The sequence below is a fragment of the Haemorhous mexicanus genome, chromosome 31 (genome assembly GCF_027477595.1).
Source record: "Haemorhous mexicanus isolate bHaeMex1 chromosome 31, bHaeMex1.pri, whole genome shotgun sequence".
Taxonomy (NCBI): Eukaryota; Metazoa; Chordata; class Aves; order Passeriformes; family Fringillidae; genus Haemorhous; species Haemorhous mexicanus.
The window spans coordinates 1,323,381-1,343,984 of NC_082371.1; the positions used below are offsets into that span (position 1 = coordinate 1,323,381).

A 20,604-nucleotide genomic window follows, 5' to 3' on the forward strand; every position below is an offset into this window, starting at 1 on the left:
TTTTTGTGTGCGATGGGCTCAGTTTGTGCAGGTTTAACTGGCTGGGCGATGGGGAGGCGCCGGGCCCTTTCATTAGGGCCAGGTGTGTGTGCAGGAATCACAGGGAGCATCTCGAGGAGGAGGGGATGAGATACTGGCGTTCAGCACTGAGGCTGGGCTGCAGCGACCAGGAGCTTCGATTTCTCTGAGCTGCTGAGCGAGGAGCTGCTCTGGATCTCGCACTGATTCAGCAAGACGCAAAGGCTTGTAACTTTTGGGAGTTCTTGGAAATGGTGCTGCTCCCAGTCAGCAGCTACTCCTACACACAGAGGAGATACACTTGCTTGGGGAGCTTCTGGAGCTCTACCCGCTGGCTGCCTGCACCAGAACAGGGCTGCAGTTTTATGCTGGGAAGAAAAAGGAGAGATCAAGTGAATTTAAAATTGCAAGGTGCTCCAAAGTCTCCATTAGCTGATAAGCACTGTGCTGGGCTTAAGCCTCTGGGGTGCTAAAAGACACTTACCTAGCTGATAAACCCCCAGCAGTGGAGATGGGGGGTTCTGCTGTGCCTGTTCTGCCCCAGGAACTGCTGCTGTCCCAGCTGGAAAGCTCCAACACAGACCAGCAAAGCTGCTGCCAGCTTGGGCTGAGCTAAACCCCAGCTGGGTTTGCTGCCTGCAGAATCACAGTATTAGAGGCTTCTTTGGTAAGGCTCATCTCATCCCAGCCCCCTGCCATTGGCAGGGACACCTCCCACTATCCCAGGTTGCTCCAAGCCCCGTCCATGCTGACCTTGGACACTTCCAGGGATGGGCAGCCACAGCTTCTCTGGGTAACCTGTGCCAGGGCCTAAGCAACCTCCACAGAGAAGAATTTCCTTCTAATATCTCATCCTCTGGACTCACTCCAGCAGCTCCATGTCCTTCCTGTGCTGGGGGCCCCAGAGCTGGAGGCAGCACTGCAGGTGGGGTCTCACCAGGGCCCAGCAGAGGGGCAGAATCCCCCGCTTTGGGTGCTGCCCACGCTGTGGGATGAGCCTCATGTAGGTGGGCCAGCATTGCTGGTGTTGGTTGCCAATTTGTATTGCCAGGTATCATCGAGCTTCTCATTCCCCAACAGCTCCAAGTCCTTCTCTTTTGGACATTTCCCAGCAGGGTTTGGCCCTGGTGGTTACCCCACAGTGTCAGCCCTGGTGAGCAGATCCCACACCCTGCAGCAGGGTGAAGGATCACCATCAGCAGTAGATGAGTAGATGAGTGTGTTGGGGGTGTAGACAAACAGTCCTGACCAGCGGCCAGGCCAAGGCAACACTGATGCCTTGCAACAGCAGCGGGGTCCTCCCCCACCCCCTTGAATTTATCAGGTTTTCTCCAAACCCAGCAGCCATGGCAGCCCAGCTCAGGACTGGTAACTGTGCCCTTGGCTCGGTGCCCTGAGTGTGTGCCAGGGAGGATGAGGATGGTCTGTCCCCAGTGAGTGTGCTGCTGGCCCGGGGATGCTCTGCCTCTTGCCTGCACGGGGTGGCCCCCACTCAAGGTGGCCGCTTTCTGCAACATGAGTTATTTTAATTTTCCCCCCTCTCTCGCGGCGGCTCCTGTTGGAGGGCTCACCACGATGGCTCCCACTCACCCATCTGTCTGAGCTGAGCATTCCACAGCCTGGGTGCGAGCGTGGCACTGCCGGCGCTGCTGGAGGCACGGGGCGGGGGCTGGGGATGCTCCAGGGGAGGAGATTCAGGGCTGCTCCTTGGGGAGCTGAAGGGCAGCGTGTTTGCTCTCAGCTTTGCATCGAAAGCAGGGTCAGAGCCAGGAATCTCTGTCCCCCAAGAGCCTTGCAGTGCCAGCGCCCGTGGCATGCTGCCCGGGCTTCCCGGCCTTGGGTCCAGGATCAGGGCGAATCCCGTTTTAAGGCAAAAGGTTATGGGCGGGAAGGAAGCAATCACAAAGCAAACACCACAGCCTTCTCCAGCCGCACACGGCTCCAGCACAATAAATAGAAGGAAAGGGACAAAAATAGCCCCCCGTGTCGCAGCGTGGACACAGCGAGGAAGCGGGGCTGTGCTCAGGGGTGGCGGCGTGTTCTGCCCACCCCGACAGCCGGACTCACGGCCAAGGGGATGTCCTGCAGTGCTGCGGCTGCCAGGCAACGTCCCGGAGCAGAAATGACGAGTGGGCTTCAGGGCGGGTACCTGAGCCCTTGCAAAAGTCACTGCACCCCGCACCTGAGCCCTTGCAAAACTCGCTGCGTGCCACGGCCTGGCAGAGCTGTGGCACTGCCCCTGCGTGCAAAGGCTGCTCCCAGCCCCCAGGAGCCAGCTGAGCCTCACCGTAACTCGGGCAGAGGCAAAGCCCAGATGTGGAGGCACAGGCTCTGGCTGGGGGCCCGGCAGCCGGGAAAGAAACGCTGCGAGTCTGGCTCTGGCTTTGGGAGCGCGCTCGGGGAGCTCGCACGGCCAATGCAAGCTGCCTTCCCCGGCCAACGGAGCTGCCCGTCCCCATTTGGGGTGGGTTTGGAGCACGGCAGGGAGGATGCAAAAAGTTCACGGTCCCGTGCAAGCCTTGTGAGAGGGGTGACAAAAAGCCTCATCCTCCCCCAGCCCGCGCCGGTTCCCGGCGGGGCGAGCCAGGAAACACCGCCCGGAGGCACCGGGAGCGGGTCCCGTTTGGGTGGGGGGTTCGGGGGTGCCCCTCCCCAGCCGGCCCCGCTGCTGGGGGTGCGCAGCTGGAGCCCTCCCAGGGCCCTGCCGCTTTAACCTGCCTCTCCCACGTGCTGTCTGGTTGTGCTGGAGACGGTGACGCAGGCAGGACGTCAATGGACGCTGTGGGAGAATTTAGACTTGGAGAGGAAGGGGGGCAGGGAGGAAGGCAGCGTTTGCAGGGGCGGGGGCCGGCGGGGGTGCACGGCCGGGGCAGGATGGACCCCGCACGCAGCCTGGCAGGGTCGCCCCGGAGCATCGCCGCCAGCTGCGTCCGTGCCACACTGTCCCCCCTCCCCGGCACAGGCTGGGACCTCGGCCAGCTGCGAGGGCAATAATCCTCCTCCCTTGCCCAAGCCGGGTGGGCGGCGGGGGGGCCCCAGGGGCCACGTGAAGGCGACGCTTCCTCCCTGCCCGCTGCCCCCCCGCATTGTCACCACACGTGTGCCACTCTTGTCCCCGCGCGGGTCGGGCAGGCAGCGACCGCGCCGTGCTGTGCCCTGGGCGTGCCAGCCCAGCGCACGCAGGAGGGGCGGGTGGCCCCGCAACGGGGCTGGCAGAGGCCCTGGCGGTCACCGGGACTGTCCCTGGGCTGGGGACACTGGGGCTGTCCCTCGGCTCGGGGTAGGGAGCTGGGAATGACCCCGGTCACGGGCGGGCCAGGAACGGGGCTGGCAGAGACCCTGGCGGTCACCGGGACTGTCCCTGGGCTGCAGACACTGGGAATGACCCGTGAGTGCCCCTCCGTGCAGGGCTCTGCTCCTCTCCCCATCCCGAGATGGGCTGTGGGGGCATCACCCCAAGGGCACCACCCCCAGCCCGGGCCAGGTGCAGCCGATGTGGCACGGCAGGACCCCTATCCCCCTCCCTCTTCCAGAGCTTTCAGCTCTCTATACCCATGGCTCCGGCACTGCCGGGGACAAGCTGGAGCAGCACTTCCACTCCAGGGAGGGATGAGATGAGCCACGAACTGTGATTCCTCCCTGCATCCAACCCCAATCTTTAAGAACTACACTGCTCTCCCCAAAACTCGTGTGGAACTCTGCTCCCACTTGGTTCAGAGGGAGGAGTGGCAGAGAGAGACAAAAAGTTGTGGCAAGGAGGCTAGAGATCTGCTCTGCAGTACAAGACTCTGCTCTCAGCCTCTTGGCTTTGCCCCCAGCCCTCACCCCACTCCCCTCCCTGAGCTCTGTGCAGGAGAGGAACAAATATCTTTCCCACTTTAGGTTTTTGGGAGCCTTTTTAATTTTTGTTTTTGTTTTAATAGCCTGAGGGTGTAGGTGGCTGCATATCTTGGAGGACCCAGGAGTCCTGCCTCCTTCCTGCTGGCATAGGGCAAGGGAAAGCAGTTTCCACTGTCAAGAGGCTGCACACCAGCTGTACAAAGCAGCAGCCTGGTGTGGGAAGGGAGTTACTCAGCATTTGGTTCCCAAGAGACAAAAAAAAAAAAAAAAAAAAAAAAAAAAAAGCAGCTCAAACTGACTTTCCAAAATACTTTGAGGTTCATAGTAATGTTCTTGTCTTTGTCTCATAAATATCCTGGGTTGGATCCTTCCCTCGTTTTCATCCTGTAACTCACGGAGAGGCACCAGAGTGTGGCTGCTGCATGTTATTCTGACTATTTTTATTTTTTATATCTTTGGATACATGATCTCAGTTGATTGGAAAACAAACCCCAGAGAATCCTTGAGGAGAGACTGCAAACAGCTCTTGGTGAGATGACTAATCCCATCTCTATCTAAACCAACAGCGTCCTAAAAATAGCCTTATTTCTAACAATAAATATAATAAAATAACTAACTGACAACAAACAGCCTCAAAAAGCCAAACACGTTGAAAAGTCCACTAGAAATACATATTGAGATGGGGGAAGGAGCCAGCAGGAAACTGTGTCACTGAGTCAGAGGGGTGGCCATGCCACCAGTGATGCTCGGTCAGATCCGGCCTCTCTCTTGAGACCGCGGTGGCCTCTCGCCCTTGTGCCTTGGCTGTCCTTGTCCCAGATCAGTGTGAGGAAGGCACCAGACCCAGGGGAAGCTGATCCCAGAGTCACCATCCCGGCCTCCAGCACCCACTGAAAGCCCTGCAGTGGGACCCCTGCCTCAGCTTGGGGTGTGGGTCCATCACTGCCAGGGCTGCTCCGTGCCCACCAGGCCCTGAGCTCACCACACACCTTGGATCATTTGGATCATTTGCCACCTACTTTCCACACACCAGGAGCCTCCCACACCCAGCGTGTTGCAAAACAACCCCCTCAGCTGAGTCACCGGCATCGGGGAACTTCTCCCTGCCCTCCTGGCCTGGGATGGGGCTCAGGGCAGAGCCGGCCCTGGCCGACAGCTGTGGTGGGAGCACACCCCAGCCCCATCCCGGGTCACCCCAGGCCTTTGGGGAGGAAATTGGGTGTTTTGGGCTTGTGCAGTGCCCTGTGTTTTGGAGGCCAGTGCACCACATGCTGCTGCATTAATGGCTATGGGCATCATCTGGGTGAAAACACAATGACTCTGTCCCCATGCCTGGCACATTCTCAGTGCTCCAGCTGAATGTGACCCAACAGGGCTGGGACATCCCTGTCACTGCCCTCTAGCCCCCCTTGAGCTGGGACAGTGGCTTTTTACGTGACAGAGCCATCACTCAGTGTTTTTATGGAGCACTGGAGCCACTCCAGACTCGTGCTGGCTCCGTGTCACCAGCATGGAAGGTGGGCTGCATTCTGCCAGACAGGGGAACCCATGAAACATTTACTGTGGAGGCTCTGACCCCTGGCACCAGTCATTTTCTGCCAGAAGCAGTCCCACACCGGCCTGATTTTTATTTTTACTGCTTTGTGTGGCCCATGGGAGCCTGCCCAGGCCCGCCATGCCTGGGAAAGGACAGCCTGTGCCCCATGGCGACCCCCAGCCCTGCCATATGGCACTCCTCCAGCATTCCCAGCGGTGGGAGAGCTCATCCAGTGGGATCACCAGCTCTCACCAGTGCAGACCTGGGGTGTAGGTGGGTGGTCTGCATCCCCCCAGCCGCAAGGATGCTTGTGCCCACCACCGACACTGCTCTGAGACTGTGGATAAGCAGCACTGGACATGGTGGCGAGACAGGAACAGAACTAGTTACCCAACCCCCTAAAAACCAGATTCCTGCCCAAATTCACGGCCCCAAACTGTCCTGGCACAGAGGAGGGAGCCTCTGTTTGACCTGTTGGGTTTCTTGCGGGTAGCACAGAGCGGTTTATCTGGCTTGCAGCTACTTTAGGAGCTGGGGACGTAGAGCCCCGGCTTGGAGCAGGGTCTGGGCTGCCGAGGAGCACAGGGAGCCCAGCGGCGGTGCCATGTGCTCGGCTGAGGGTCTGGCGCTGCGGGAAGGGCCGGCTGAGGGCTGGGAGAAGCCCAGTGCAGTGACGATACCAGAGGCAGGAGCAGCCCTGGGCTGTGTCCGGGCACAGCAGAGAGCATCATACCCACGAGGGCTCTGTGCCGGTGCCGGACACACAGCTGGCACCTTTCACTGCCTCGGCGTGCTGTATCCAGCATGCTGCAGCACAGCTGGCACCTTCACGGGCAGCTGATGGCACCTGTGTAGCTTCAGGGACACCTGGAACCCACCGACCCGCTGTCCTGAGCTCGATCCCCCACGGGAGCTGGGGCAGAGCCCACCGTGCCCCCATCACCACGGGGCAGCCGCTGTGGCCGCGGGGCTGGGCCGGACGTTCCTGCCCAGCCCGGGGAACACGAGTGGGGCCAGGCCAGCCCCTGAGGGCGGCCGAAGGGAACTCCGGGCCCAGCACACCCCGCCGCCGGCTGCGATTCCCCGTGCCCGGCTCAGCGTACCGTCGGGCCCGGCTCGGCCCCGGCCCGCCCCCGCTAGGCCTCGGTTCCCCCCCGGCTCAGCCCCCCTCGGCCCCGGTCCCACCCCGTCCCCCCCGGCCCCGCTCGCTCCCCCCCGCCGCGGCCATTGGCCGCCCGCGCCGCCGCCGCCGCCCCTGACGCTGGGCCGGGCCCGGCCATGGTCGCTCCCCGCCGGCTCCGCCGCAGCCCCGGCAGCGGCCGGTCCGCGCCCCGCTCAGGTGGGTCCCTCCCGCTCTCGCGCTTCTTCGCCGTCGGCTTTTTTTTTTTTTTTTTTTCTCCTCCTTCTAATTGTTATTTTTAATTATTTTTTATTTCTTTTCACGTTTCGCGATTTCTGGCGCTTACTTCCGAGAACGGCCCCCCCCCCCCCCCCTCCTTCCCCGGGCGGCCTTGGGGGGGCGCGGAGCCCCGCTCCGCCCGGCGCTGTTTGGGGTGGGGGGAGAGGAGCGGAGGGACCCCCTCCGACCCCCGCGCCGCACGGAGCCGCCCCGAGGCGCGGGGATGGGCGGGGGCGGGAGCAGCGGCGGCGGCGGCGGCGGCGGCAGCGGCACATCCTTCCCCCGCGCCCCCCTCCTCCCTCCTCCCCCCTCGGCTTCAAAACAAACCGTCACCAAAATGGTGCAGAGGTGAAGGAGGGAGCGGGAGGAAGGGGAAGAGGTGGCGGCTCGGCCTGGGCGCTGCGGGGACAGGTGAGGGCGGCGCGGGACGCGGAGGGACGCGGGACACGCGGGGGTGCGGGACACGGGGGGATGCGGGTGCCGGGTGCGGCACACGGGGATGGTCCCGCTGGGTGCTGCCGGTGGGGTGGGGGCAGCGCTGGGGGTGCCCACCCCGCTGCGGGGCGCTGGGCAATGTCCCCGTGGGACCCCCGCGGTGACAGAGCACGAGCCCACCCGCGACACTGCGTCCACCCCGAGTGGGACCCGCTGCGGCCTGGCGGGACGCAGGGAGAAGCAGGGCCCGGCGGATTTCGGGGGTTGGGGGGTGCCCTTCCTGGCAGGACATAGGGTGATGAGACGGGGACTGTGGGGCGACCCGCCGGCTCGGCTCCGGGTGCCGGTGGGGGCTGCGGTTTGATTGGCAAGAGCAGATTTTGGGAGAGCCGGCGGTAAATCGAGTCCTGGAGCGTCCATGCCTTGGCCGTGCGCCGGCTCCGGAGCCGACAGCTGGGATTGTTTGTCCGGGGGGGCTCAGTGCCTCGGCTCCATCCCACAGCGGCCGGAGCAGGGTGTCGTGTGGGGCCGAACCGCGTCACTGCTGCCGCGGCCTCCCCGCGGTGCCGAGCGCTTCCTTGGCCGGAGGGACCGGCGATGCTGAGCGGGGATGCGCTGACAGGGCGTCCGGCATCTGCGGCTGTTCGGCATCTGTGACGCCCGTTCGACCGCAGTTTATCCCTTCCCTGCAGCTCCCAAACCCCTTTGGCTTTGTCGCTGGTTTTTATTCTTTTATTTATTTGCCTTTCCTCTTCTCACACACAAGAGCAGCATGATCAGTTGTACCACACACGCAGCTCTTACCCCTGCACCCATGGAGCCCCATGGCACCCCCAGCTCTGCACGGCCACCAGCTGGGCTGTCCCCTCCTCCTAATCCTCCGCAAGTGTCGGAGCTGCCACGCGGTTTTGGCTAGTGACTCCCCCTTGCTGTGTGCAGGGGTCTGGGCAGGGACAGTGACACCTGTGCTGCTGCAAATTCCCCTGGCACTTCAGCTCTGCCTGCCCCCACCCCGGGAAGGCCTGATCCTGTCCCTCCAAAGCCCCTTCTCCCGCAGTGCGTGACTGTGTATGGGTTTTTGGGCTGGCATTGCTTTGCCAAGGTGGATGTTTTCAAAACCACTGTCCCAGGACAGCCAGCCTGAAGTCCTGCTGCTGATGGGGAAGGGGCTGTGCCAGCCTCAGTGTGACAGGGACACATCAGGCCAGGGGTGCAGGTTTTGGGTGTAGGTGAGGGTTATTCTCATTATGTCCTTTCCTTCCCTGAGCTGATTCGGTGCAGGTGGTCCTGGCGTGGGAGCACTGAGCTGGCCCTGTCTCTTTGAAGCTCCAAAGCAAGCTGCTCGCCCTGCCCTCAGGATCACTGGAACGGGCTCCTGAAGGTCACAGACCTGTGGATGGGCCTCATGGATCCTCCTTTCTACTCCCACCTTGCCCTTCAGCCCCTGCAGTTGTCGCGGCTCTGCCGAGCTGAGGCATCTGCACTTGTGCCGGCTCCGAGCAGGTGGCCGCTGTCCCCGCAGCAGCAGCAGCGGTGGGGGCACTGCTCGGGTTTCGCTGGTGCCTCCGCCACAGCAGGGATTTAACGTGCTCATGTTGAAGGGACATTAGCTCTGAAGGGACATTAGCTCCCGTGTCAGGTGGCTCGGGGGTTTCCACTCCTGCCCAGGCTCTCCCCCAGCACAAACCGGCTCAGGGGCTCCTCGTGCTGAGTGGTCTCATCCCTGTGTGTGCTCAGTCCTGCTGAGGGGCTCTTGGGACCTTGGGAAGTGGTGGCTTTGGCAATAGGTGACCTTGGGCACGTCCCTTTGCTTCCCCACACTTTGGTGGTGTTCTTGGAACGGGGGAGGTGGTTAAGGTGTTTAATTCCCCCCTCCTCACTGGTATGGGGCTCCTGGCTCCTCTTGGGAAGTGCAACTGCAGAGCTGGAAAGGGCTGTTGCTATTTTGTGCTGTCCCCGAGCGGGCAGGGTGGAGGCATGGACGGTGCTGGAGTCACCCGGGGTGGATTTTTCCCAGGCTGCCAAGTGAAACAAGTGGGGTCTGAGTCTCATTTAATGCTGCAGCCCTTTACTGTGACTCTGGCAACATAAAGGAGCCTAAATATGGTCATAAACTGCATCCACTTCAAGGTCCCTTCGTGCTGCCAGGGCAGCCTCACGGCGGCTTTGTGAGAGGGAGAACAAAGCCGAAAGTGTCGGACGAAAAGTACGGGAGTGGGACCCAGCTGCCGTGTGCTGGGAGCTGCCCGGCAGGGAGGTGTCACTGCTGGTGCAGGCCCTGGCTCACCAGGGAAGGATGTGTGTGAGGGTGGGGGGAGATGCTGCTTGGCACATCCCCGAAGGAGCAGGAGGGCTTCAGCTAGGTGTGGAGGGCTCAGCTACGAGCTATGCGTCTAACACCCTGGGCGAGTCATTTGAACCTAAAAAAGCGTCTGTGGTGAGGGGCAGAAATTGCTTTTCCCTCTTTTTTTCCAAGCCAGAGTGCGTGCCAGGGTCAGGTTGGCATCGCCTGGAGCGTGCTGGGAGGAACCCGCCATGGGGTGCTGCGTGGCATCTCCTCTGTGATGGATTGCAGGGATGTGGCCTTTTTGGGAGTGAAGGGGAAAGAGGCAGCGGGGTGTGGGTTGGTTGCTGACGTTGACTCCGCTGCCCCGGACCACCTCTGCCCCACTGGGTGCCCCCAGCAGTGGTGGTGAGATGCCATGTGGAGCTGTGATGGTGTGAGCTGGCCTGGGAGGTGGTGCCTGTGGCTCAGGAAGTGAGCAGGCAGCATCCCATTAAATCCTGTTAATGCCCGGGAGCGCACATGGAGGTGACCCAAGGCACGGTGAGCTGCACAGGCGGCGGTGGGGCTGCCGTGTCGATGCTGTGCCGGACTTCCCCATCTGCAAGCAGAGCTAAAAATATCCCCCTGCCTCACCCCGCTGCCGTCCCATCTGTTTGGAGGGTGAACTCCTCAGGCCAGGGGCTCTTTCTTATTTTTATCGCTATTTTGGCAGTTCCTGGCGGCTGAGCCGTCCCGGGTTCAGAGGTGACTCTATTGTAGATGACAGTCCTGCTCCCGGGAAGGTTCGGCTCTGCTGCTGAGCCCGCCGCGGTGAGCAGAGAGCGGGTGAGGAGGAGGAAGGGGAGGAGGAGGAAGGCTGGGGAGGCACGGCAACATGTGGCACGGGGTGAGCGCTGGGTGCCCCTGGCTGTGTTTGCCCTCTCCTTGTGCCAGCAGGACTGTGGGGTGCATCACCCCCTCACCTCCCCCCAGCACTGTCTGGGACTTCACCACTCGATGTGACTCTTAGGGGTTTGGTTTTGTTTTTTCCTTTTCTTTTTTCCTCTAATTAGAGAAGCTTTCAATAAAAAGCTGAGATTTGTTAATCACTTTGTTTGATCAGAGCTCAGGCAGTGCTGAAGACCTCTAGGTTTTTCCCTCTGCCTGTGTGAGCAGCAGTTTGCTTTTGCTTTCAAGATGGATCTCGCCGTCTGCCTGCCAGCAGCTCTGCCTCCCCGGATCTGTCGGTTTGCATCTTGCACTCCACTTTGCTTTGCTTGTGGTTCTTCTTTAATTTTTCCTTTCCCCTCACTCTTGGTGTCTCCCCACTGTAGCTCCCCACTGCTTGCAAAACAGACAAGAGCCCGCATCCTTTAAAAAATCCTAAAAAATGCCCATGTGGAGAGCAAAGGTTTGATAAATACTCCAGTTTGGAGTGATTTATTTTGGGGAGGTGGGATCTAGGTCTGCTTTCTCTTAAATGGGGGCTCAGAAGATGGGGGACTTGGGTCTCTGAGCTGCATGGGAACATTTTTTTGGGGAAACTTGGCCTGTTTTTTTGTGGCTGGTGCTTCTTAGCTCTAGGTGAGCACCTTCCTCTATAGGAAAGAGGGCAATGACACGAGGTGGGCATCAGTGTCACCCAGAGGGCTCTGCTCATGGTGAGATGCCCTGGTTGTGGTTGACTGCTGGAATGCTCTAGCAGCTGCTGGGGCCTGTTCCCAGTGCTGGGTACTGCCATGTTGCCCAGTGGGACTTCAGATGGCTCCGTGCACCTCCAGTCCCCAGCAGAGCAGGCGTGTGCTGCTGCTCTTGTTCTGTGTGTCCTGGTGCACGGTGAGGACAAGCTGGAAGGGCAGGATGGTCCCTGTGCTGGGATGTGCCAGGCTCCAGCCACCACCCAGGAGCCACCGTGGTGTCCCATGCCGAGGCAGCCGGACTGGGCCGTGCTGGGGCTGAGCGGGACACGTAGGATTTCCCAGATTGCCATCAGCCCTTGGTTTTCCTGGAGGCAGCAACGGCCCTGCCCGTGGCTGTGTGTGAAGGGGGTGAGCAGCACCCCAGCCTGACCCTCCTTGCTGTGAGTGACCAGCAGGAGTTGGAATGCAGAGGTGGGCAGCTGAGCCCCTGCCATCTGTGCTGGCTGTGCCCTGTCAGCCCAGTGCTGCTGGCACAAAGGCTCAAGGTCAAAGCCGAGCACGGTGGCTCTGGGCTGCTGCTGGCGCTGGGTGGAAGCACTCCCACCTCCTGTCCTGAGTCAGTGGTGGTTGGGGTTGGAAAGGGGGTAATTAAGTGACCTATTTCTGGGCAGGGAGGAAGAGGAGGAGGAGAAGGAATGGTTTCTCTTTCCAGAGCTTCAAACAGCTTGCTGCAAGCGTCCGGCACAAACCCCAAACCGCTTCCAGGACGAGGTGCCTGCAGCCCCCCTGGCTGGGGTGCTTGGGGCACGGGTTGGGAGCTGGGGGCTCTGGGGAAGGGTGACCTCCCACTGCAGCACTGCTGTTGCATCAGCCTTTTTTTTTTTTTTTTTTTTTTTTTTTGGGAAGGAGGCAGGACAAATCCGTGGCTCCCAAATTATTTTTTACCTTTTTTTCCATCCCCAAAAAGTAGTTACGAGATTTGGGAAGTGGCACCTGCCTGTGGGGCCAGGTCCTTGACCCGAGCCCACCCCAGGGCTGCCAAAGGATCTTCTTAGGATTTCTAGTGGGATTTCTCCTTCTCCTCTCTCCTCCTTTTGCCATAGGGGGATTATCAGCATCTACTGTGTGATGGATCCTGCAGCTCATGGCCCGGGGGGTGCTGGGCTGTGGGCCTGGGGGTACCTGCTCTGGAGGCTGTGGTGGAGCTTCAGGTGTAAGGTTTTATTGACGGATATAAGCAGTGGTTATAAATAGCCCTGCTTGGAAGTTTTCATCTTCTTTTCTAAATGGAAGTGCCTTTTAGAACAAAGTGACTTTCCTCCATCCTTTTAGAAAGCATCTTTTTTCTTGTCTTATTTTGAAGATGAAATTTTTCTTTTTACTCTTAAATTTTTTCCTTTCTGATTTTTGGAAGGCTTCGGGGAAAAATTGCTAGGCGCCATACCCAGGAACACATCCCATGTCGTGCAGGTGGGGAAAATATGTGGGGTCAGATTCATCTGGTTTGGTTTTCCTTAAAAAGGAAATTGAGAATTGGAAATGTTCATGGCATCAGTGAGAATTTTCTTTCGAAACAGACAAAATCTGAGGGGCAGGAGTTTGCTTAAACCTGCTGCATCAAGTGTAAAAAAAATAGAAGTTAAATAAATTAATTGGATAAAGAACTTCTGTTCAGTAAAAGACTGGCAACATTTCTGGGTTTCTGTCTGGAATTTTTCAGTTGTAAAACCTGAAATCCTCCCCCACCCCTAGCAGTAACCTTGAGACATGGTGCCGGAGCAGGAGTTTCCACTGGCAGGGAAGAAAAAAATTAGAATAAAGAATGTGGACAAATTATTTTGACTGACCAGGCTTTTTTTATTTTGCACGGGCAGTCACCAAGACTGTCCTGCCCTGCAGCTGCTGTGCTCAGTGCTGGGAGCAGGAGATAAACTGAGGGGCTGGGGCAGGGAATGGCAGGGATTGGGCTCCAGGCATGGGTGCTCTTGATCCTTGGTGGCATCCGTGGGGAAGGGCCTTCTGGGACAGCCAGAAATGAGTGGTTTTCACCCATTTTGGGTATACAGAGGCAGAGAGGCTGTGTGTTTGTGTAACTACAGGTGAGGGCTGAGCTGTCGTGCTTTGTCCAAATATCGTGACAAATGTCCCCGTGGAGCTGGTACTCACCCAGGCTTCTTGCTGGCATCTGAGCGAGCTGCCAGCCCTGGGGGGAGCAGCCACTTTGTCTGGATGCCAGTGGCTGGGCATGGTGTCCATCCCTGGGCTGCAGTGTCCTGTGGCACCCGTGACACCTGCTCTGTGTGGGCACCCTGGAGCTGCTTGGCTCGATGATGGGTGGCAGGTTGGGGTGGCTGAAGACCACAGTTTGTGAAAATCCTGGTGTTGCTGCAGCCTGGCTCTGTCACAAGCACCCTCCTCCTGCTGGGAATTCCTGCAGGAGCTCTGGCTTTGGCTGTGTTGGATACGGAGCCTGACATGTGGTGCTTGGACTGGTTCAGAACTTGCTGGAAGAACCGTGGGGGAAAGGAAAGTGTTTGTGTGTCACCAAGTGTCTCCGATGCTGGTACCACTGGGGAGGTCATGGAGGTGAGGAGGTGCCTCTCTAGGCACAGTTATCACAGACTCATGGAATGGTTTAGGTGGCAAGGGACCTTAAAAATCATCTCATTCCAACCCTTGGGTTTATCCCAGGGGGTAAACCACATGTTCCCTGGAGACTTGTCTCTGCCCCTAGGAAAACCATGTGGTAGCAGCAAATTTATTTCAGTAACTGGAACAGGATGTGGAGGGGTTGGGTGAAGGCAGGGCTTACCTGGGTGTGGGGCAGTTTTCCATGGAGTATTCCAGTGAGGAGCAGCACGTGGGATCACATGGACAGCGTGTGCATGCCAGCTCTCCTCTGAGAGCATGCACCAGCGTGGGGGCTCCGGGAAGGGCGCAGGGGGTCAGGATGCAGCCAAACTCAGGCCTTATCTCAGCCTCATCCCTTGGGTGGTGCTCTCCCAGAGAGCTCCACGTGCCACTGGACGTCTGGCTTTGCATGACTGAGGAGGATTTGACGCCCCATCTCCAGGCTCTGAAGCACAGGGATCAATCACGTATCCATCCTCAACCTTCCCTGACTCCACGGCCGTCCTTCCCACGCGCCGGCAACGAGCCGCCGGGAAAACTCGCACCTCTCGGCTCGCTCGCTCAAAAATATCCCCAGTCCTGCATGGATGCTCTGCCAAGATGGGGAGTGGAGCCTGCGCTGCCTCTTAGCAGAAATCTGTCGCCTTGCTCGGCGGTGGGGAGGCTGGGAGGGAGGCTGGGATCTGCCGAGCGCTGAGCCCCGGCGCTTTCGAAAATAGAAGCAGAACAAATGGTTGGAGCAAGATGCTGGTGGTGAAGGCAGCCAAGGCCTCTTCCCGCGGCAGCTGGTGGCTGCTTCTCGCTCCTCCATCAATCCTCTCCCCAGAGCTGGCATTTCCTTGAGGGGGGAGAGGTGAACATCTGGCTCTTGGGGCGGCCTGGGGTGCAGCGATGCTTTATTGGGTTCGGTGTGGCGCCCTGGGCTTTGGCACAGATGAGCTTTGAGTGAGCTGTGAGGGCGGCAGGGCAGGAGGGGATTCAGTCGGTGTGAGATAAGGAGATGGTCGGGTGGCGCCAGTTCCTGGAGGGACTTTGTCCCAAAACAACGGGACAGGTGCTGGGTTGAGCTGCGGGCACGCCGGCGCGGCGTGACAGCAGGTGCTGACCTGGTGTCCGACAGCTGAGCACGGAGCTGCTGTGCCTGCTCCCGTGGGAGGGGTGGGGGTCCCGGTGGGGTGAGTTCCTGGGGGCTCCCGGGGGCCCCAGGGGTCATGGGGTGCTGCCTTGGGGTGCTGCTGGGGAAAGGCCAAGGGCTGGGTTCCTGCTTCCCCATGGGTGCTGCTCCGGAGGGGAGGAAGCCGCCTGTCCCCTTGCCAGCCACTGGCACCCAGGAGAGGAAAATGGTGAGCCCAGCTCTCAACACAGACTGAGAGAGTTTGGAAAAGTCCTGGTAGTTGCCCTCAGGTCTTTCAGCTTTAGGGCCAGATGTGAGTGTGTGCTTTAGCGAGCAGGATTTCACACCTGCCTTTGTCCTGGAGAGAGCTGCTCCAACTGGACGAGGTGGAAGTGGGAAGGTTGGGAAGATGCTTTCCTTATGGGAAGATGCTCTTGCCTTGTCCTTTCCAGGGGAGAGGACCAGCCACGGTGAGCTCAGCATCTGCCTGGGTGACCTTCAGTGCCTTTGCTTGGAGAGAGAGGCTGCTTTGCATGTCCTCTGCCCTGCCAGCAGCACTTGCACCGAGCATCGGGGTCTTTTTGTTATGCAAATGAAGCTTTGGTTTTAGCTTCTCAGAGATAAATACATCTGAGGCTAAATTTGGAGCTCGGGGCACTGCTGAAAGTGCCCTGATGGCCCAAGGCCTGACAGGTCAGCTGCTGAAGGTGGTAGTTTGGGTGTTTGGCTCCTCTTTGGGCACGGAAACAAAACAGTCACAATATTTTTTCCACCGAGGTTGTACAAGATTTTTTGCAGTGAGGAACAAGCACCTTGAGTCCTGCTGGGGGTTCCTTGGCCCCTGCTGCCACCCCGCACTGGAGTTCCCACTTTTGCAGTGATGTGCTGTGGTTTTATTTAGGCTTTTGGAGCTCAGGAGACCCTTTTGTCCCAGCCTCACGCTGCCCTTTGAGGATCCTCACTCAGCTGTGCCCAGGCACCAGGGCTCAGTGCAGGACTGAGACAGAGATATCTCAGTGTCCCTGACACGGGCCACCTGGGTTTTGTGGTTAGGATCTCTCCCCCACCCCTCAGAGAGGCTGAGGGGTGCAGGCTGCATGGCCAGAGGATGCAGTGCCAAATGCCATGCCCCAGACCAGAGCTTTTTCTCATCTCCCCAGTGGTGCATGGTGTGGACCTGGCATCCCCAGGGGCAGTGTGGCTTCCTTTGGGACCCCCTGAGTCCCTGGCAGCTCATCTCTCTCGTGATGGGGTCATGGGCCGTTGGTTGGGGTTTGGGCAGAGGTGTTTGTGTATGGTTTTATTTTTATTTGTGCGTCTTTCGGAAATTTTTCGTCACAGCAGGTGCCGGTTCAGTGCCCGGCAGTGGGGCTGCCAGCGGGGTGGAAACGTGGCTAAAACTGGTTCTGTTCGTACAGTTTTGCTATTTCTGGGCCACAGGAGAGCTTGAGCTCCCTGGGGTCTGCAGGGGGCTGAAGCCATCGGGGTTCCTGGTTCATCCCTCCTGTGGGGTCACAGGTCACCTAGCAGCCTGAAAACTCACAGACATCAGCCCAGGGGCTCTCTAGGGCTGGACCAAGGTGGTGTGACCTTAAGAGCACCCAGAGGTGTCTCATGGCCTTGCAAAAACATGGGCAGTGGTGGGTTTTGTTCCAACGGAGAGCTGGACAGGAGCACAGGGTGTCCTGCGTGCTGCTCGCAATGGGATACCTTGGGGACCTGCAGCTGGAAGGGAAAGGTGGTAGGAAATAGAGGTAAAAAGGGAGGACAGCTCTTTTGGAGCTGCTGCTTTGCAAAGTTTTGGCATTGGCTGCGTGCTGAGCTGTGGAGGGCTGGGCTAAGGCCACCCCAAAACAGGGTGGTCCTGCTCAGGGGCACCTTGGGTTCCACAAGGTTTTCCGGGGCATTTAGGATTTGTCGTGCCTCCTGGCAGGGTGGCAGCCTGCATCCCCCAAAGCCCTGCGTGGTCTGGAGTGCTCGTGCCCAGGGAAGCTCTGTGCCAGCAATGCCCCGAAGTGGGTACTCTGGCCGAGGCACAGGAGCAGGTCCCCATCCCAGGGAAGAGAAGGCTCCAGGTAAACCCTAGAGCCCTTTCCAGTGCCTAAAGGGCTTCAAGTGAGCTGGAGATGACTTTGGACAAGGGCCTGGAGTGACAGGACAAGGGGATAATGGATTCACACTGACAGAAGGCAGGGTTAGGTGGGATATGGGGAAGAATTTCCTCCCTCTGAGGGTGGTAAGACCCTGGCAGAGGTTGCCTAAGCTGCCCCATCCCTGGAAGTTCCAAAGGCCGGGTTAGACAAGGCTTGGAGCGACCTGGTCTAGTGGAAAGTGTCTCTGACCGTGGCAGAGGTTGGAATAACATCTTTATGGTCCTTTCCCACCCAAACCATTCCATGATTCCATGATCCCCTGTCCCTTCAGCTGTGACATGGCACTGCTCCTCCAGCCTCTGCTACCCAAGCAAAGCTGCTGCCTTGGTTCTTTTCTATTTTTTTAAATTCTTTTTTTCCCTAAAAATGCATTACCAGTGCAGCTCATCCATATTTCCACCACCTTCTCCCTCCTGTTCTCGCGCTGAAGTCTATAATGCTGAAATTATAGCATCCCCCTCGTCACCATGGCAACGCTCAGGGATGTATTTAAAAAAAAAAAAAGACCAGAAGCCCTCCAAGGATTATGACTTCAGTGAGGGATCAGGCTGGAGGGGAATCTGGGTCACGGCTGGAGCAGGCTTTTCTTCCAGCCTGTCTTCAGTAATTCCCCTCAGAGCGCCCGGGGCCGCGTCAGGGCAGGGCAGGGCAGAGCTGCCACTGGCACCCGTGGGTGCCCTCCAGGGGGTCCAGCTGCTCTGGGGGGTGCTGCCTCCCTCTATATGAGGCTGCTTATTGCCCATGTGCACTCTGGGAATGAGCATCCTCTGCAAGCTCAGGATTCCCACCCAATATTGAGGTGTTTTAACCAAACCTTTTTGATTCCCAGCGCGTGGTGCCTGCAGGAGTGCCAGAGCCTCGCTCCCCCTCCACCCTGGTTTGTGCAGTGCAAGCTTTCTCTCTCATCCCCCAAAATAAACAGGACTTTTTTATATATATATTTTTTTTACTCCTCTTCTTCTTTTTATTTTTTTTTCCTCCCTTTTTCCACACCCCCAGAGCCGCTGTTGCTGGTGGCAGGGAGCCCAGACTCTGTAGGAACTCAGAAATGCTGCGAATCCAAGCCCTGGCTGCCCTCTCAGTTTCGCAATCCTTTGGAAGGGGGGAGAGAGAAGGAATAAAATGGGAGGGGATTTTTTTTCTTTATTAGAGATTTATAGACTTTCCCACCAGTAGGGACAAGGAGCTGGAGCCGAGCGGCCAATTTCCTGCAGTAAGTTTCCAACACTGCTCCTCTCTGGCCACTGCAAAACCCTCTGCAGCCTCTCCTCTGGTGGGTTGGGTTGGTTAAATTTTCGGAAAACCATCGGAAATGCTGGCCTTTCCAGTGCTGGGGGGGTTGGCAGGGTGAGGGGCTGCTGATGTGGGGGGTGGTGGTGCAGCTCAGTGGGCCAGCACCTCCCATGGGCTAGGTGATGCTAAGGGCCAGGAAAAATCAGCTCAGGTGGTGCTTTTTGAGCAAGTAAAGCCTTTTTTCTACCTGTTTTTTGCTTGCATGTGAACCCTTTGGCTTGGGCTTCGTGGTGGTGCCTGAGAGCTGCTCATGGCTGCTGCTCCCTCCAGCCGGCTTGGTGCTGCTGGGGCACGTTCCCTGCTGTCCTCATCCCCCTCAGTCATTTGGCCTCTTGAGGTTTGTGGTCCATTTATTTTTAGGTAATTGCAGTGTCCGGGCGTGGAGAGGCCGGTCGGTACCACGCAGCCGGACAAGGGAGGGGTTTGTTGGTCAGTTATATTTTAAGCAGTTGGTTTCTTACAGGCGTGAGCTTGTGCAGCTCCTTGCACTGGTGTGGACGGGCCCAGCCAGTGCCACGGTGGCTCCTGTCCCCACAGATGCCACTTCAGCTGTGCCTGGTGCTGGGTATGGGGCAGGGTGTGAGGGTTCGGCTCCTGGCCCTTCTCTGCACCCTCGTGCAGGATCTGACCCTCTGCCAGTGCTCTTGCTGGAGGAAAAAATCCTCCCTTAAGCTGTGCCTGGATGAGATCTGAGTGCTGGCAGCTCTGCTCCCAGTATCCAGTGATTAATGGGATTAAATTGGTGCCCCTAGTGAGGTTTTTTTATTTTGCATCTGGTTTTCTCAAGACTTTTTCAGCAGGGGGAGGCCGGGGCCATGTCGCGCTGAGATCTGATTAGATAAGGGAGAGCTGCCTGTGAACAAAATTCCTACCGGATAATTATTTATACCTCCATGTGCGTCACTAATAAACATCTGGATCTGCTCCAAACATCTTCATTTGATTTGTTTTGTAGTCTCTCAACAGGGATGTTTCTCAGCTCCCCACCTCCCTCTTGTCGCGTGGCTTTTGAGGACTTGGCTGAAATGAGGGGTGGGTTTGAGCAGTTGCCCCCCTGCTCGTGGGACAGGGCTGTCCCCCAGCACCAGCCTTGCTCGCCCATTTCCCCCTGGGCATTAGCACTCTTGGGGCTGGCTTAGCAAATTCCCACTCCTGGGTGCCCGTGATGGGGCGACAGTCACGTTGTCCTTTCTCAGGAGGAGAAAATATGTGGTGTTGGTGGTTGAAGAAAAAAATATGAGTGGTCAAAACAAGCCAAAAAGCAACCCCAGATGTGTTGCCTTCTATTTTAAACATCCTCGTTTGATTTGGGGGCGAACCAGACTCCTGACCTTTCGGAGCACGTGGGGCTGGCAGTCACGCCAAGCGCTCCCAGGCCAGGGCTGACTTCTTGCTCTGTTTGTGCAGAGCCAAGAAATTACTATTAATAACTTTCCCTGAATGAGAGCTGAGTACCTGCTTCCCTGGGGCTCCTTGGAAGGCTCCGGCTTGGGCGGATAACATCAAGAGTCATTATGAACGGGACTGAGAGCATCGGGCGCAGCTGGGATGCAGATGGGAAGGGACTGATGTGGGAGGGGAGAGATGAAGGAAGCCTCTGGCTGGCTGTGAAGCGCCTTGGGCAGGGCTTGCAGGCGCCACAAGCCGTTTTTTGTGCGTTCCTCCATCCTTTTTACAGCCCTGGCCCCTCTTTGCACGAATGCGATGCGAAAACCATCCCGAGTGGCCGGAGCCAGCGGCGAATGCCAGCTCCATCCATGTCGGCTGTAATCTGTGTCTCACCTCTGCTGGCCTCTCAGGAGAAAAAAAATAAAAAATAAAAAAGTTTCAGTGCTGCACCCAGCCTTAATCTCTTTAAACTGTATTTCGCTAATCCTTCATTAGGATCTCATTGTGAGCTTGTTATCCCGTTAGGGCTGAGCCGTGCGTGGCGGCGCCCGCCGAGCTGGGTGGGAAGGGGCTGCCTTGGCCCGCTGAGGCCACGTGCTCCACCAGGATGTGCCAGCAGCACCAGCCAGGTGGGCTCAGCTCCGTGGGGATGGTGTCTGTGCTCTGTGCTGCGGCTGAGGTGGGGTGGGTGCTGGGGGGTGCCGGGTGCTGGTCTTTGGTGTGAGCTTTGTTTCTGTTTCTGTTTGCCTTCCCATCCATTCCTTGATGTGCCCATCAGGAGCGTTGGAGCTGGGGAGGGGGGGTGTCACATAGAAAGTGCTGGTTTTGGTTTGTACCAAGGCTTGGTCAGTCTGTAGGTTGTTTCTGGGAGCACCTGCAGTGCCGGGGC

The 20,604-nt window shown here is 58.2% G+C and overlaps 1 protein-coding gene and 1 long non-coding RNA gene across 5 annotated transcripts in view; one reads left to right on the top strand and one right to left on the bottom strand.

The window, feature by feature from the left end:
• Positions 1–650, bottom strand: LOC132340315 (uncharacterized). The gene is made up of 2 exons (XR_009489835.1): positions 503–650; positions 1–386 (listed from the first exon to the last, which is right to left on the bottom strand). It is a non-coding gene; the product is annotated as an uncharacterized LOC132340315 (long non-coding RNA).
• A 5,992-nt stretch (positions 651–6,642) lies between these two features.
• MEF2D (myocyte enhancer factor 2D) overlaps positions 6,643–20,604 on the top strand; it is a 76,093-nt gene continuing 62,131 nt past the window's right edge. For 2 of the 4 annotated variants that reach the window (XM_059871252.1, XM_059871259.1), the window contains exon 1: positions 6,643–6,734. The gene's annotated coding sequence lies outside the window, so the exon portion shown is untranslated. Of the gene's footprint in view, positions 6,735–7,078; positions 7,206–20,604 lie in introns of those variants that run through there. The other 2 variants (XM_059871258.1, XM_059871253.1) reach the window with 2 other exon arrangements.